The sequence below is a fragment of the Oryctolagus cuniculus genome, chromosome 6 (assembly GCF_964237555.1).
Source record: "Oryctolagus cuniculus chromosome 6, mOryCun1.1, whole genome shotgun sequence".
In the NCBI taxonomy this organism is placed as follows: Eukaryota; Metazoa; Chordata; class Mammalia; order Lagomorpha; family Leporidae; genus Oryctolagus; species Oryctolagus cuniculus.
The window spans coordinates 136,674,163-136,685,995 of record NC_091437.1 but is presented as its reverse complement, the minus strand read 5'-3'; the positions used below and the strand labels follow the sequence as shown (position 1 = coordinate 136,685,995).

At 38.1% G+C, this 11,833-nt stretch overlaps 1 long non-coding RNA gene across 2 annotated transcripts in view; it reads right to left on the bottom strand.

The window, feature by feature from the left end:
• Positions 1-981: 981 nt before the first annotated feature.
• Positions 982-11,833, bottom strand: part of LOC103348115 (uncharacterized) — a 116,411-nt gene continuing 105,559 nt past the window's right edge. Inside the window, exon 4 of one of the 2 annotated variants that reach the window (XR_011389506.1) lies at positions 982-1,971. This is a non-coding gene — a long non-coding RNA (uncharacterized lncRNA). Of the gene's footprint in view, positions 1,990-11,833 lie in introns of both variants that reach the window. The other variant, XR_011389507.1, reaches the window with a different exon arrangement.

Below are 11,833 nucleotides of genomic sequence, written 5' to 3'. Positions count from 1 at the left end.
TAGATATTCTTACCATTTCTAACTTGTCTTGTGAACTTTTTTAGTATATCGCACCTTTGTTTTTTGGCTCTGTGCTCCTTTCTGGACATTTTCTTTGATCTTTATTTCCAGTAGGTTAGAGAGGATTTCTGTTGTACCAATCTAATATTTTTAAAAATAATTTTATTGAGGTATAAAATGCAGCCTTTAGGTCTGTAGTTTTATGATTTATCCTGATTTTAATGCATTCATGAATTATTAGTTATGCATTTTACGTGCTAAATAAACCTATTTTTATATAGAATGGAGAGCGCTTCTGAAAGTCTTTTTATCTCCTATAGATACTGAAACATATTGATCTTAGTCATATCATAGATATTTATGAAAATTCTAAAATGTGGATCATTTATGAGTTGCTTTCAATTGTCTATCTGCCTTTTGATTTCCAATTTTTTTTTCTTCTTTAATTATATGACCTTTTTTATTTTTGGTAAATAGATATGCAACAAAAAAAATTGCCATTTATGGCCCAGTGCTGTGGCATAGCAGCTAAAGCTGCCACCTGCAGTGCCGACATCCTATATGGGTGTCGATTCCAGTCATGGCTGCTCAACTTCTGATCCAGCTCTCTGCTAATGTGCCTGGAAAAGCGGTGGCATATGGCACAATACTTGGGCCCCTGCACCCATGTCAGAGATCCAGAGGATCATGAAACTAGTTGTATCTAATAGTGGACCATGCATAGGTTTTCACCTAAATAAAATAATACAAAGAATACATTGAATTCCAAACTCAAAAGTCATAGAAATACAAAGTAAACCAAAGAAATACATGTAAATAAGAGGATGAAGTTCAGTATATACTTTGACACAGATTTCAGTTTGCTTCACAGGAAATGCAGAGTGAGACAGAGATTAGAACACAGAAAATTTATTAAGAGTTGCTTAAGGGTAGCAAGAGAAATGTACATGACAAATGTACTTTTTTTTTTTTTTTTTTTTTTTTAAATAACAAGGCGTTTGAGTCCCTCAAAGAGTTGGCTGGAGTAGTCACCTTTCTTGGAGGTATCGAAGTCATTGTCTGGGATAAAATCTGAAGTTGGTTTCAGAAACCAGAGTTTTCCTTGGAAATGGTGGTTCCAGGAGTCTGCCATGTACATTTTACCATGGTGGGAGTAGATAGAAACACAGTATAGGGTCTCTACAAATCCTCATGTAAAGAGAGAGACTGAGTTGGAAGGGCCTTGATGAACATTGTGTCTCCTGGGTTTTATTTAAGACTTCCCAATTCCCTGGGTTCTGTCTTCAGAACATCTTGCAGGGCCTGTTGGAATCTGGAAAGTGATGCGTTGGATCTGTTCATGTGTGAGGCCCCACTGCCTATTAGGAGATCACTGCTAAGGAAAAAATGGCTATGCAACATTTCAAAATGGTTCACTAAGGCTATGCACAGGAGGGAGATCCGGAGAAAGTGAATATCCTGAGAGAGCTTCTTGAGGTGTCTCTGGAGGATATCATGTCTGTTCTACCATTCCTGACGACTGGGTCTCCAGGCACAATGAAGATGATATTACATACTCAGCACCTAGAGGCTCCATGCAGGCTCTTAGATAAAGTGGGGGGGGGGGGGGCTTGAGAAGGTGTCTCTCCAGGACGCATGAAATGAAACGTTTTCATTTACAGTTATCTACAGGGTCTTCTGGTTTCCACAGTGGGTAAGGCTCTTCCTGAGGAACAGCTTTCTTTGCTGTGGGATATAATGGTTCTTGGCCTCCCAGATCAGAAAAGGATGTAAATGCTATGTGACGTCCTTCCTCTAAAGTGCTGTAATTTGGAGAGAAGCTTGTTTTTCACTCCTTAACAGGGTCTGATTTAGGAGCAACATTACTTCTTTCCAGGTGAGATCATAGCGCTATGACAGACTCTGGAAAGTCTCAATTTGTTGGGATCCTCTGAAAGTCTTCCCCAAATTCTTCTTTATCTGTTTAGGATCCTGCAGGGAAAAAGAGACCTGGGCATGAGTAGGACAACAAAATACTAGAGGGAACCTCTTGGATTAGTAAAATAGAAGTGAGTGGTCGAGTGGCCTACTTGCTAACAGGTAGTTTCAGATTGGGAGGGGGATGAGGAAACAGAAGTAGTAGGTGGTGAGGTTGGTGTAGACTGTGTGACAGTCTCCATGGTGGGTGGAGAGACAGAGAGGGACGACTGGGATTTTGAGTGTAATTGTCTACCTTAGAGAGTTGACAAAAGTCGGGCTTATCTCAGAGGGCAAAAGATGCTGGAACATAAAGGATCTCAGGCCGTTCCCCTGCTCTGCAGCAGAAGAGGTCTAATTGGAGGATAGTGTTCCGGTTAATACTTTCTGCTGGATGCCAAGTATCTCTGTCCCCCAGCTTCTGTCTCCCCACATCGTGGTGTGAAAATTACCAGATAATTTTTCTTCAAGGTTTAAGGGACAAAGGAACCAAGTGTCTTTTTATCCACCCAAACGCACTCCTAAGTTTCTGCCTCTACCAACTTAAGGCATCCCTCAAGTTCCTGGGCTGTGTGAACAAAGCATAGTGGAGCCACAGCAGGGAGAGGACAGAAAAGAGGAGCAGATGCTCGTACCTGTGCCTCCATTCCTGCCTTCCATTTCCTGGCATCCTGACTTCATATACTTGACCTTTCTTTCCCATGTCTTGTATCCCTGTAACAGGAATATAGCCTCCATCCTCACAGTCTGTAGGAGGCTTTTAAAAACTAGGGTCTGTATGGACAAGATATTTTTTGATATCCATGACTCTGTAGGGAGAATGCAGGAATGGGTCCACTCTGGAACAGTGTCTCATTGACAATAGATTGTAAAACATCAGACATTTATAAAAGTACCACATATGTTTCACATAATTTTATAAGGTTACAATGTATTTTATAATCCATATAACCTGAGCAGCTGAACCGAAACTATGGGTAGGATGTAATCAGAGTTAGAGTAATGCTTCAAAATAATGAAAAATAGGGCAAATAATACTAACTCCTTAATACCAATTCTCTCAAGCAGTGAAGGCTCAGTAAAAACAAGAGAAATGCATGACCCTTCTCTTAGACACACACAATTCTTGTTACCTAGGTCAGTTACAACAGCCTAGAAGAACTTGATTTAAAAGACTGGCTCATGACATCAACATATGGTCCAATTATTTAGGATAGTTAAATATGTCACGGAACAAAGAGGTAGAGGATCAGATGATCCTGTTGTCAACAGCTAAAGGAAAAATTCACCAAAAAATGTAAACTTAGTGGATTAAGGTCTCTTTTAGTAGCTTAGGTGGGGAACATGTCCAGCCTGCTATAGCCAGAGGCATCCCCCACCCCTTCATGACATTTAAAAATGAATGAGGAGGGGTAGTAAACAGGAATGGGGGAGGGAGAGAAGCAAAGAGAGGGAGAGAGGGAAAGAGAGAGGAGAAAGAGAGAGAGCGAGAGAGATGCTGGTTTTAATCCAATACGCTTATGGTAAGTTAAGAGTCTGGATATGATCAAGGAGCCTTAAGGCAACAGCAGGGAGCCAGCCTGGCCAGAAACTTTCAGTTGCTCCGAGACCTTACTCCCGTCTCAAGCACTGGAAGAATTTCCATGATAAGGTAGAATAAGACCACAATTCCTTGGACCAAATGGTGGAGGGGGATTGATCTGAGTCTTTAAGACCAGCAGCCATGTCAAATGCTTTTAACTGGCTGCCAGAATTCCTGTGTTTTTAATTGACAGTGGACTATGGTGCTGAACAAGAAACACGGAACAAAAGCAGAGATACTCTGTCTTTAGTCACCCTTCCAAGAAATGTTTCAGCCCCCAAGAAATGATTCAGATTTTTCGTCATTCAAATGACTGGGTTTTATGTCTCATGACCACAATGAATTAGGAGCATGGACAAGGGAGAGTGTATAAAGCAGACATAGTTTATTGAAAGAAGCAGAGAAAACTCCCAGCAACCAGGAAGTGTCCCAAAAGAAGGGCATAATCGACAGCTGGTTGTCTAGGGACTTTTGTAGGCTGTAAAGGCAGAAGTCTGGGGGGAGACACTGATAAGTAACAGTTTTGATTGGTTAATTGGGTGAAAATTAAGTTGCCAATTGCAGAAGTCCCTCACAGAAGTCAGTTGCTTGACTATTCTCAAGTCCTCTGAGACTCATCTCTAGACTGTGGGACCAGGAGCCCTGGTCCCTGGGTACCTAGCCAGGAATTCTTCACTTTCTGATTGGCTGGGAACTTCCATAATATTGCTTACAGCAGCTTCGTGGTTAATAAAGAGTTTGAGTTGGGCCTTCGCTTATTCACTTTCTATTGCTAGTTTCAGGGTTTTGCATTAATAACACTCTTGAAACTTGCCCCCCCATCAATAAAAATGGAACCTCTGGGTTGGCTGAGTGAATGAAATAATATACTTAAAATGATTTATAAAGAATTTTGCATATATAGCTAGTTAAACATTATAGAGTAATTTGGGATCAGACAGTTAAGTTTCATGATCAGGAAGATTAAAAGAAGTGGCACATGAAATAAAATTGCATAAAACTGTAAATGCACATAGGTATACACATGAATTCACAAATGAGTGCACATGTAATTGGTGAAGTGTAAGTGAGTTATTTGGATTGTTTCAGTACCAACACTGCTTCTGATTAAGTTAAGCAAAATGCTAACGCTGGGAGAATCTTGGTGAAAGTTGAAGGGGGCTCCTCCCATATAACGTTGTTACTTTATGTGAATCTATATTTATTTCAAAATGAAAAGTGTTACAATAGTGTAACTTGTGTCTTATCATTGTAGAACTAGTAGCTGAGACTGTGGGGATTGTGATGACTGTATAGATGCGATTTTGGTGGTTGGCCTGGCGATCATTCCTGTGTGAATGGTCTCTAGTTCAAGGTGCACCCTCCAGTCCAGTCCTCCACACAACTGAGGTGGAGATTCTGTAAGGCTGGCTGGGAAGAAGTCAGAACTGTGGAGGCAAAAATCAGTAGTAGGATTTTTATTCTCACCCCTGGGTGAGTTCTTTTTGTTAATGGTCAGTTTGTACTCACAGGTTTTCAGTTTTTAATTTGGCATTGTAGATAAAAACAAAGAATTCAGGTCTGAATACTTTGCAAAATTACAGTTGTATCTATTTGAAACGATAGCACTTTATAGAGTTATGAAAGAGATAGCACTCCTTATATTCATTAAAATGATCGAGATATGTCATGGTTTGTTACTAAAAGGAATTGGATTTACAAGGCATTCCTAGAATACAGAGAGGGGCTTATACAGTAAAGACACAGCAGTTATATTCCATGCAGGGGAAAGTGATGCAGTTTAAAATTACCAGTTTCCAAGGACTTTAAGTCAACTCAAATGAGGCTTTTCCAAATTTCTCATTGGAATTCCTCAATGGAATGCGTCTGTTTTTCAATATAGGCATTTCTTAAGTAGGCCTTCATACATAGTTAGTCACAAGGATAAAACAATAAATTTACCTACCTGTAACTAAAAGATCCCCTTAAGTAATCAAAGGTGTTATATCCCCCATTTATGACAATCCAGTTAGACTATCAAAATCAAGGCTCTTTTCATTTTTCTGGCAATATATTTTCCTTTAATCTTGTTAAACATACCTCTGAGTTCACTCATGAGATGAACTTACCCATCCTTTTTATCTACTCTGTACCTCAGTTTCCTAAAGATTAGTTTGAGGCAAACATATTCAAGCTGTAGGCCTTAAAGAAAAGGAATATTAGGAATAATCATAAAGTGCTTTGGAATGAGGAAAGTGCTACAGAGCTGTCATTTAGGAAATGGCTTAAACATAATTCAGCATTTAGCTGTAGTATTCCTGTCCTTTAAATTTATACTGCATTTTGCATGCTGCTTTCTGCCAGTTCCCCTAAAATACATATGCAGCTGTGATAGTGACAGCTTGACACTGAGCAGATTGACATAAAAGCCAAATACAAATGCTATGCAGCCTTTGGAAGTGCAAATGCAGAAGACTTGGTCTAAGTCATTTCATCCATATTGTGCTACATTTGCAATTATAGAGATTTAATTTTATAGCCTGCAGAATTTAATTAAAGATACGCCGCATTGAAAAATATTTCTAAAATGTTCAACAAAAATACATATTTAATATTTATATATTTTCCTAAATGAATATACTTCTTCTTTCCATAAACTGTTTACCAAATATTGAATGAAATAATATTTAAGTCCTCAAAAATAAACTTGCTAAAATTCCAATATGAATTTTAATTAATGCTACATGATACAACTATGCTCCTATCAAAGAATGTTCAACAAAGATCATCCTCATACAAAGACACAATTGAAGTTAAACTCTATGTATCTTGAGTCTCATTGTGCTTTGGCAATCCTAAAGCTGATATTATACTTCTATAGAGAGAACACTAAATCTTATCAACAAAATACTGTTCAACTGAATTGTGCTTTGGGCTGGCGCTGTGGCATAGTAGGCTAAGCCTCCACCTTTGGAGCTGACATCCCATATGGGTGCTGGTTCATGTCCTGGTTGTTCCTATGCAGATAAGGCTCTCTGCTATAGCCTGGGAAGGCAGTAGAGGATGGAACGTGTGCTTGGGTCCCTGCAGCAACATGGGAAACCTGGAAGAAATTCCTGGCTTTCGGCTTCAGATCTGCCCAGCTCCTGCCATTGCGATCATTTGGGGAATGAAGCAGCAGATGAAAGACCTTTCTCTGCCTCCCCCCTCTCTCTGTCTGTGACTCCAAGTCTCAAATAAAAAGAATTGTGCTTTGCTATGTTATGGTAAACATATTTTAAACCCTATTTTTCTCTTTCCTTTCTTCCTTTGCTACCTTTACCTGCATCCCTCCCTTGTTTTCTTTCCTCTTATTGGTTAAATTGAGATTTCACAGAATAATTTCCCTTATTATTTTGGACATTTTATCTTTTACCTTCATATAATTTAAAATACAGGTGGATTTTTTTTGCTTACTCTTTTATTTGACTTGCTAATATGGCACTTTTTACTCTATTTTATACTCTACTTTTAAAAAAAAGAATATTATCACTGTAAAGAGTTCAGGAAATAAATAAAAAATACAGTTGAAGAAGGATATCTTTTATGCCACTGAGGAGAAAAATCAAATTTTCCTTTTGATGACATTCCTATATTTGAATATCTTTCCAACTAGTATACACATAGTTACATTGAGTCATACTATCTGCAATTTTGTTGCAAAAATTTTCTGGTTAAGTTTTGAGAGTAATCTTTATGTCAATGAATGAACATTAGCATCACCACTTAATGTTGCATAATTTTTCATTTCATTACACTTTCATAAATATTTTAAGTGATATCCTAATCTCAGAAGTTGAATGAGTGTTCTAGCTTTTGCTATTATCAACAATTTTTCCAATTAGGATCCTTTCCTTCTTGTTTTACATAATTTTTATTTTAATATCATAAAGCTTTATAAGTAGATTTTTTCAAATAGTAAGCACATGCATTTTTATTCTATGGATTTTATAATTGCACAAAAAGGGGCCGGCGCTGTGGCACATTAGGTTAATCCTCTGCCTGTGGTGCCGGCATCCCATACGGGTGCCGGGTTCTAGTCCCGGTTGCTCCTCTTCCAGTCCAGCTCTCTGCTGTGGCCCGGAAAGGCAGTGGAGAATGACCCAAGTGCTTGGGCCCTTCACCCACATGGGAGAACAGGAGGAGGCACCTGGCTCCAGGCTTCGAATTGGCATAGCTCCCGCCATTGCGGCCATTGGGGGAGTGAACTAACGGAAGGAAGACCTTTCTCTCTCTCTCTCTCACTGTCTATAACTCTACCTGTCAAATAAAAAAAGAAAATAATATAGAGTAATTTGACAATATATATATTTATGTTGTGCTAAAATTGCTAGATGTATTTGAGCATTTTCATTTTTTTCAGATTTTTTCTTTATCACAACCGTAGATTCATAAGATGCTGTAAGAAAAGTCCTAAGTATTCATCACTCCAATAGTAACATTAAGTAACTTTCTCTAGTGATAGTATTTGGTTTAACAATGGTACACTATCAAGAGTAGAGACATTGGAATGAGCCAGTGCAATTTCTCACATATCTTACTTGGGTTATGGCAGTCTTTGCAATATCTCATTTATGTCTGTTACATGTTACTACACATATAGATTCATATAAGCACTACCACACTTGTATTAAATTTTCAATTTTTTTTAGCTATCTGTCCTTAATATTGACTTAAATTGAATTACTTAGTGGATTGAGAGTTATTATATTATCATGCATTGTCAATGTTTTCATGCAATTTTTGTGTATTTTTATTTTATTTTTGTTTTCTATGACCATATTCATTTTCTTTTTTCTTTTTAATATTATTGATTTATTTGTCTGAAAGGATGAGTAGCAGATAGAAATAGACACAGGGACAGAGAGATCTTCCATTTGCTTGTTCAGGATCCAAATATCCACAGAAGCTAAGCTGGGCCAGGCTGAAGCTGGGTGTAGGGAATTTCTAGGACTGGCAGGGCACAGCCTGCACCATCTTCCACTGCAGAGGAGCAGAGGCTCCGAATCAGCACTCGGATATGGAATGCAGGCATCACAAGCTCGTCTTAAGCCACCATACCACAATACTGACTCTTCCTTTTTCTTTTTGGATCAGTTTGGACAGAGCATTTATAAATTCTATAACCACAGGGAAGCTGCTTCTCTTCTTTGTGTGCCACATGCTCCTCAGTGAAACATATGTTACTTGCCCTACAGGCTTTTTGTGCACAGATAATACTCATAACACTGCACTAGTGCTTTAGCCATTGCCTGGAGTATGCTAAATGTTATATATGCATTAACTCTTGATATTTATGTAATTATTAAGTATGCAGCATTTACTACATGGTTAATTTATTCTATTCATTGAGCTATAAATTCTAGAACTAAAACCACATTTTTGACCATCCAGTATTTTCAAAACATATGTTATGTATTTATAAGAAATATTGGCCTCCATGTTATCTTTCCAGAGAGTTATTAAAATTTATATTATTTATAATTTTGAAATCTTGTTAAATACAATTCCATTTCATTCTAACACATGATTCATTCTCCCATTTATTGAAACAGTCATCACAGTGCTCAACAGCTTACAGTTCGTTCTTTATTTCAGTTTTGATTATTTTCTTGCTGAGATTGTTTTATACATGCATGGTTATATGATATTTTGGAGTCATAAATTTGAAGATGTTAACTCTATGTTCTACAGGACATTATTAAAACTTTACAACATCCAGTGCTTAAGTATGTTTGGAAAATGTGACAAAGTTAATCTCATTATTAAAATATGGTTTCTAATTCATATTCATTTCTTTGTTATCATCACATCAGCTCTGTCAGTGTCTTTCTTTTGCAAATGACAAAAAAACACTCAACGTAAATTAAAATCCAAAGGGATTTTATTGTCTTAGATAACTACCACTTGGAGAAATTGTACTGGAGTAAGGCATAGCTATCTGAATATTTAAGGAGTCAAGTAGTTCGGTTATGTGCTCACTAGCTTGTCTGTTTTTGTTTTCATTGTTGCTATTTTCATTGTGCTCCATGTTCAGTAAGGCTGTCTCCGTATAGCAGCAATGATTTCAACTGCCACAATGACTTCAACTGTGGTAGTGAATTTTATATGTAAACTTGGTTGGATTAAAAGACGCTTAAAGAATTATTTCTAAGTGGGTCTCTGAGGTATTTCTGGAGAAGGGCATGTGAGTCAGAGGACTGAGTGAGGGCAGATTTGCCTGCAGCAGGACAAATAGGCAGAGGAAAAGCGAGCAAATTCTTTCTCTTTTCTCTCCTTAGCTTAGGACACCTTTCTTCTCTTGCTCCTGCTATCAGAGCTCTAAGTGCTCTGCCCACTGGTTTCTAGTAGTTGAACCAGCAATCTCTTTCTCTCTTACTCTCTCTCTCCCCTCTCACCTCTCTCTCTCACACTTTCTCATTATTGTGTGTGATAATCCCTGATATCCATCTTTGAAAATTTCCATCCCTGAAATAATCATATTTAACAAGGGATGAACACTGTAAAGAGATGGGCCTTGTTTATGTCCCTAACTCTGTGGTCTGTGGTGAGAGAGTAAGAATCAATGGATACTGAAACACAGCATGTTTGAGTTAGTTCCAGCTAAACAGAAAAAAACAAAGGTCCTCATAACACAAGATATGATAGATAAATCAAGGCAATGTAAACAAAAGTATTACATATTCAAAATATGACAATTTCTCCTTTATATGTATTACTACCTATAATTGTGCTGTTTTCAATTGTCTTGATTAAATATTCATAATAATGCTATTTGTCATTGTTGTCAATTTGTCATTGTTGCTTTAATTTGACTTAGATATTGATTTCCCCTAATAACTTACAAATGCATCTAGTTATCATGGTTGCGTGTATTGACTAGCATATTATGGTATGAATGAATGCCCATTAATTTAGTGATTAAACTCTTTTTTGTTACTAAACTCTTTAAAATCATCTAAAATAATTATAGATTTGGAATGCTACAAACAAGGTTGCTATAAACATTAGTTTCTTTGTTTTAACAAAAATCATTTTATGGAATAAGAATCCATAAATGAAAATTGTTATCTTGACGGAAAACTGCATGTTTAGTTTTTTTTAAGAGCCAAAGTATTTTCCAGAGTCAATCTGTCACACTGTCTTCCTGCCTGCAATGTCTGTGTCATTAATTGTCTAGATTTTCATCAGTGTTTGGCTTTGTCACTACTAAAGATTTATTTACTTATTTGAAAGAGTTAGAGAGAAGCAGAGAGAGAGAGAGAGAGAGAGACAGACAGACAGAGACAGAGAGAGAGAGGGAGAGATGTCCTCATCCACTGGTTCTCCATATGTCCACAATGGCTGGAGCTGGACCAATCTGAAGCCAGGAGCCAGGAGCTTCTTCCGGGTCTCCCATGCGGGTGCGGGGGCCTAAGCACTTGAGTCATCTTCTACTGCCTTCCCAGGCCATAACAGAGAGCTAGATCAGAATCGGAGCAGCTGGGACTTGAACTGGCACCCATATGGATGCTGGCAATACAGGCAGCAGCTTTATGTGCTATACCACAAGGCAGGCCCAGTTTTGTTAATATTTGTATCATATTTCTTCTATTCTGGTAGGTGTGTAGTCTTATCGTATTTGTTTAAATTATATATTTAGTTATTTGAATGGAAGAGAGAAACAGAAAAAGACAGGAAGAGAGAATAATCCTATCTACTGGTTCACTTTCCAGGTGCTCACAACAGCCCCTGGCTGGGGCTGGAAATGGGATTGCAGGAACCAATCACTTGAACCATCACTGTGCTACCCAGTATCAAAAGCAGCTTTCGTTGTTTCTTACTGCGGTACAGTATTCTAAAGAGTACATATCCCATAATTTCTTTATCCAGTCTACCGTTGATGGGCATTTAGGTTGGTTCCAGGTCTTAGCTATTGTGATTTGTGCTGCAATAAACATTAGGGTGCAGACCGCTTTTTTGTTTGCCAATTTAAATTCCTTTGGGTAAATCCCAAGGAGTGGGATGGCTGGGTCGAATGGTAGGGTTATATTCAGGTTTCTGAGGAATCTCCAGACTGACTTCCATAGTGGCTTGACCAGTTTGCATTCCCACCAACAGTGGGTTAGTGTCCCTTTTTCCCCACATCCTCGCCAGCATCTGTTGTTGGTAGATTTCTGTATGTGAGCCATTCTAACTGGGGTGAGGTGGAACCTCATTGTGGTTTTGATTTGCATTTCCCTGATTGCTAATGACCTTGAACATTTTTTCATGTGCCTGTTGGCCATTTGCATTTCC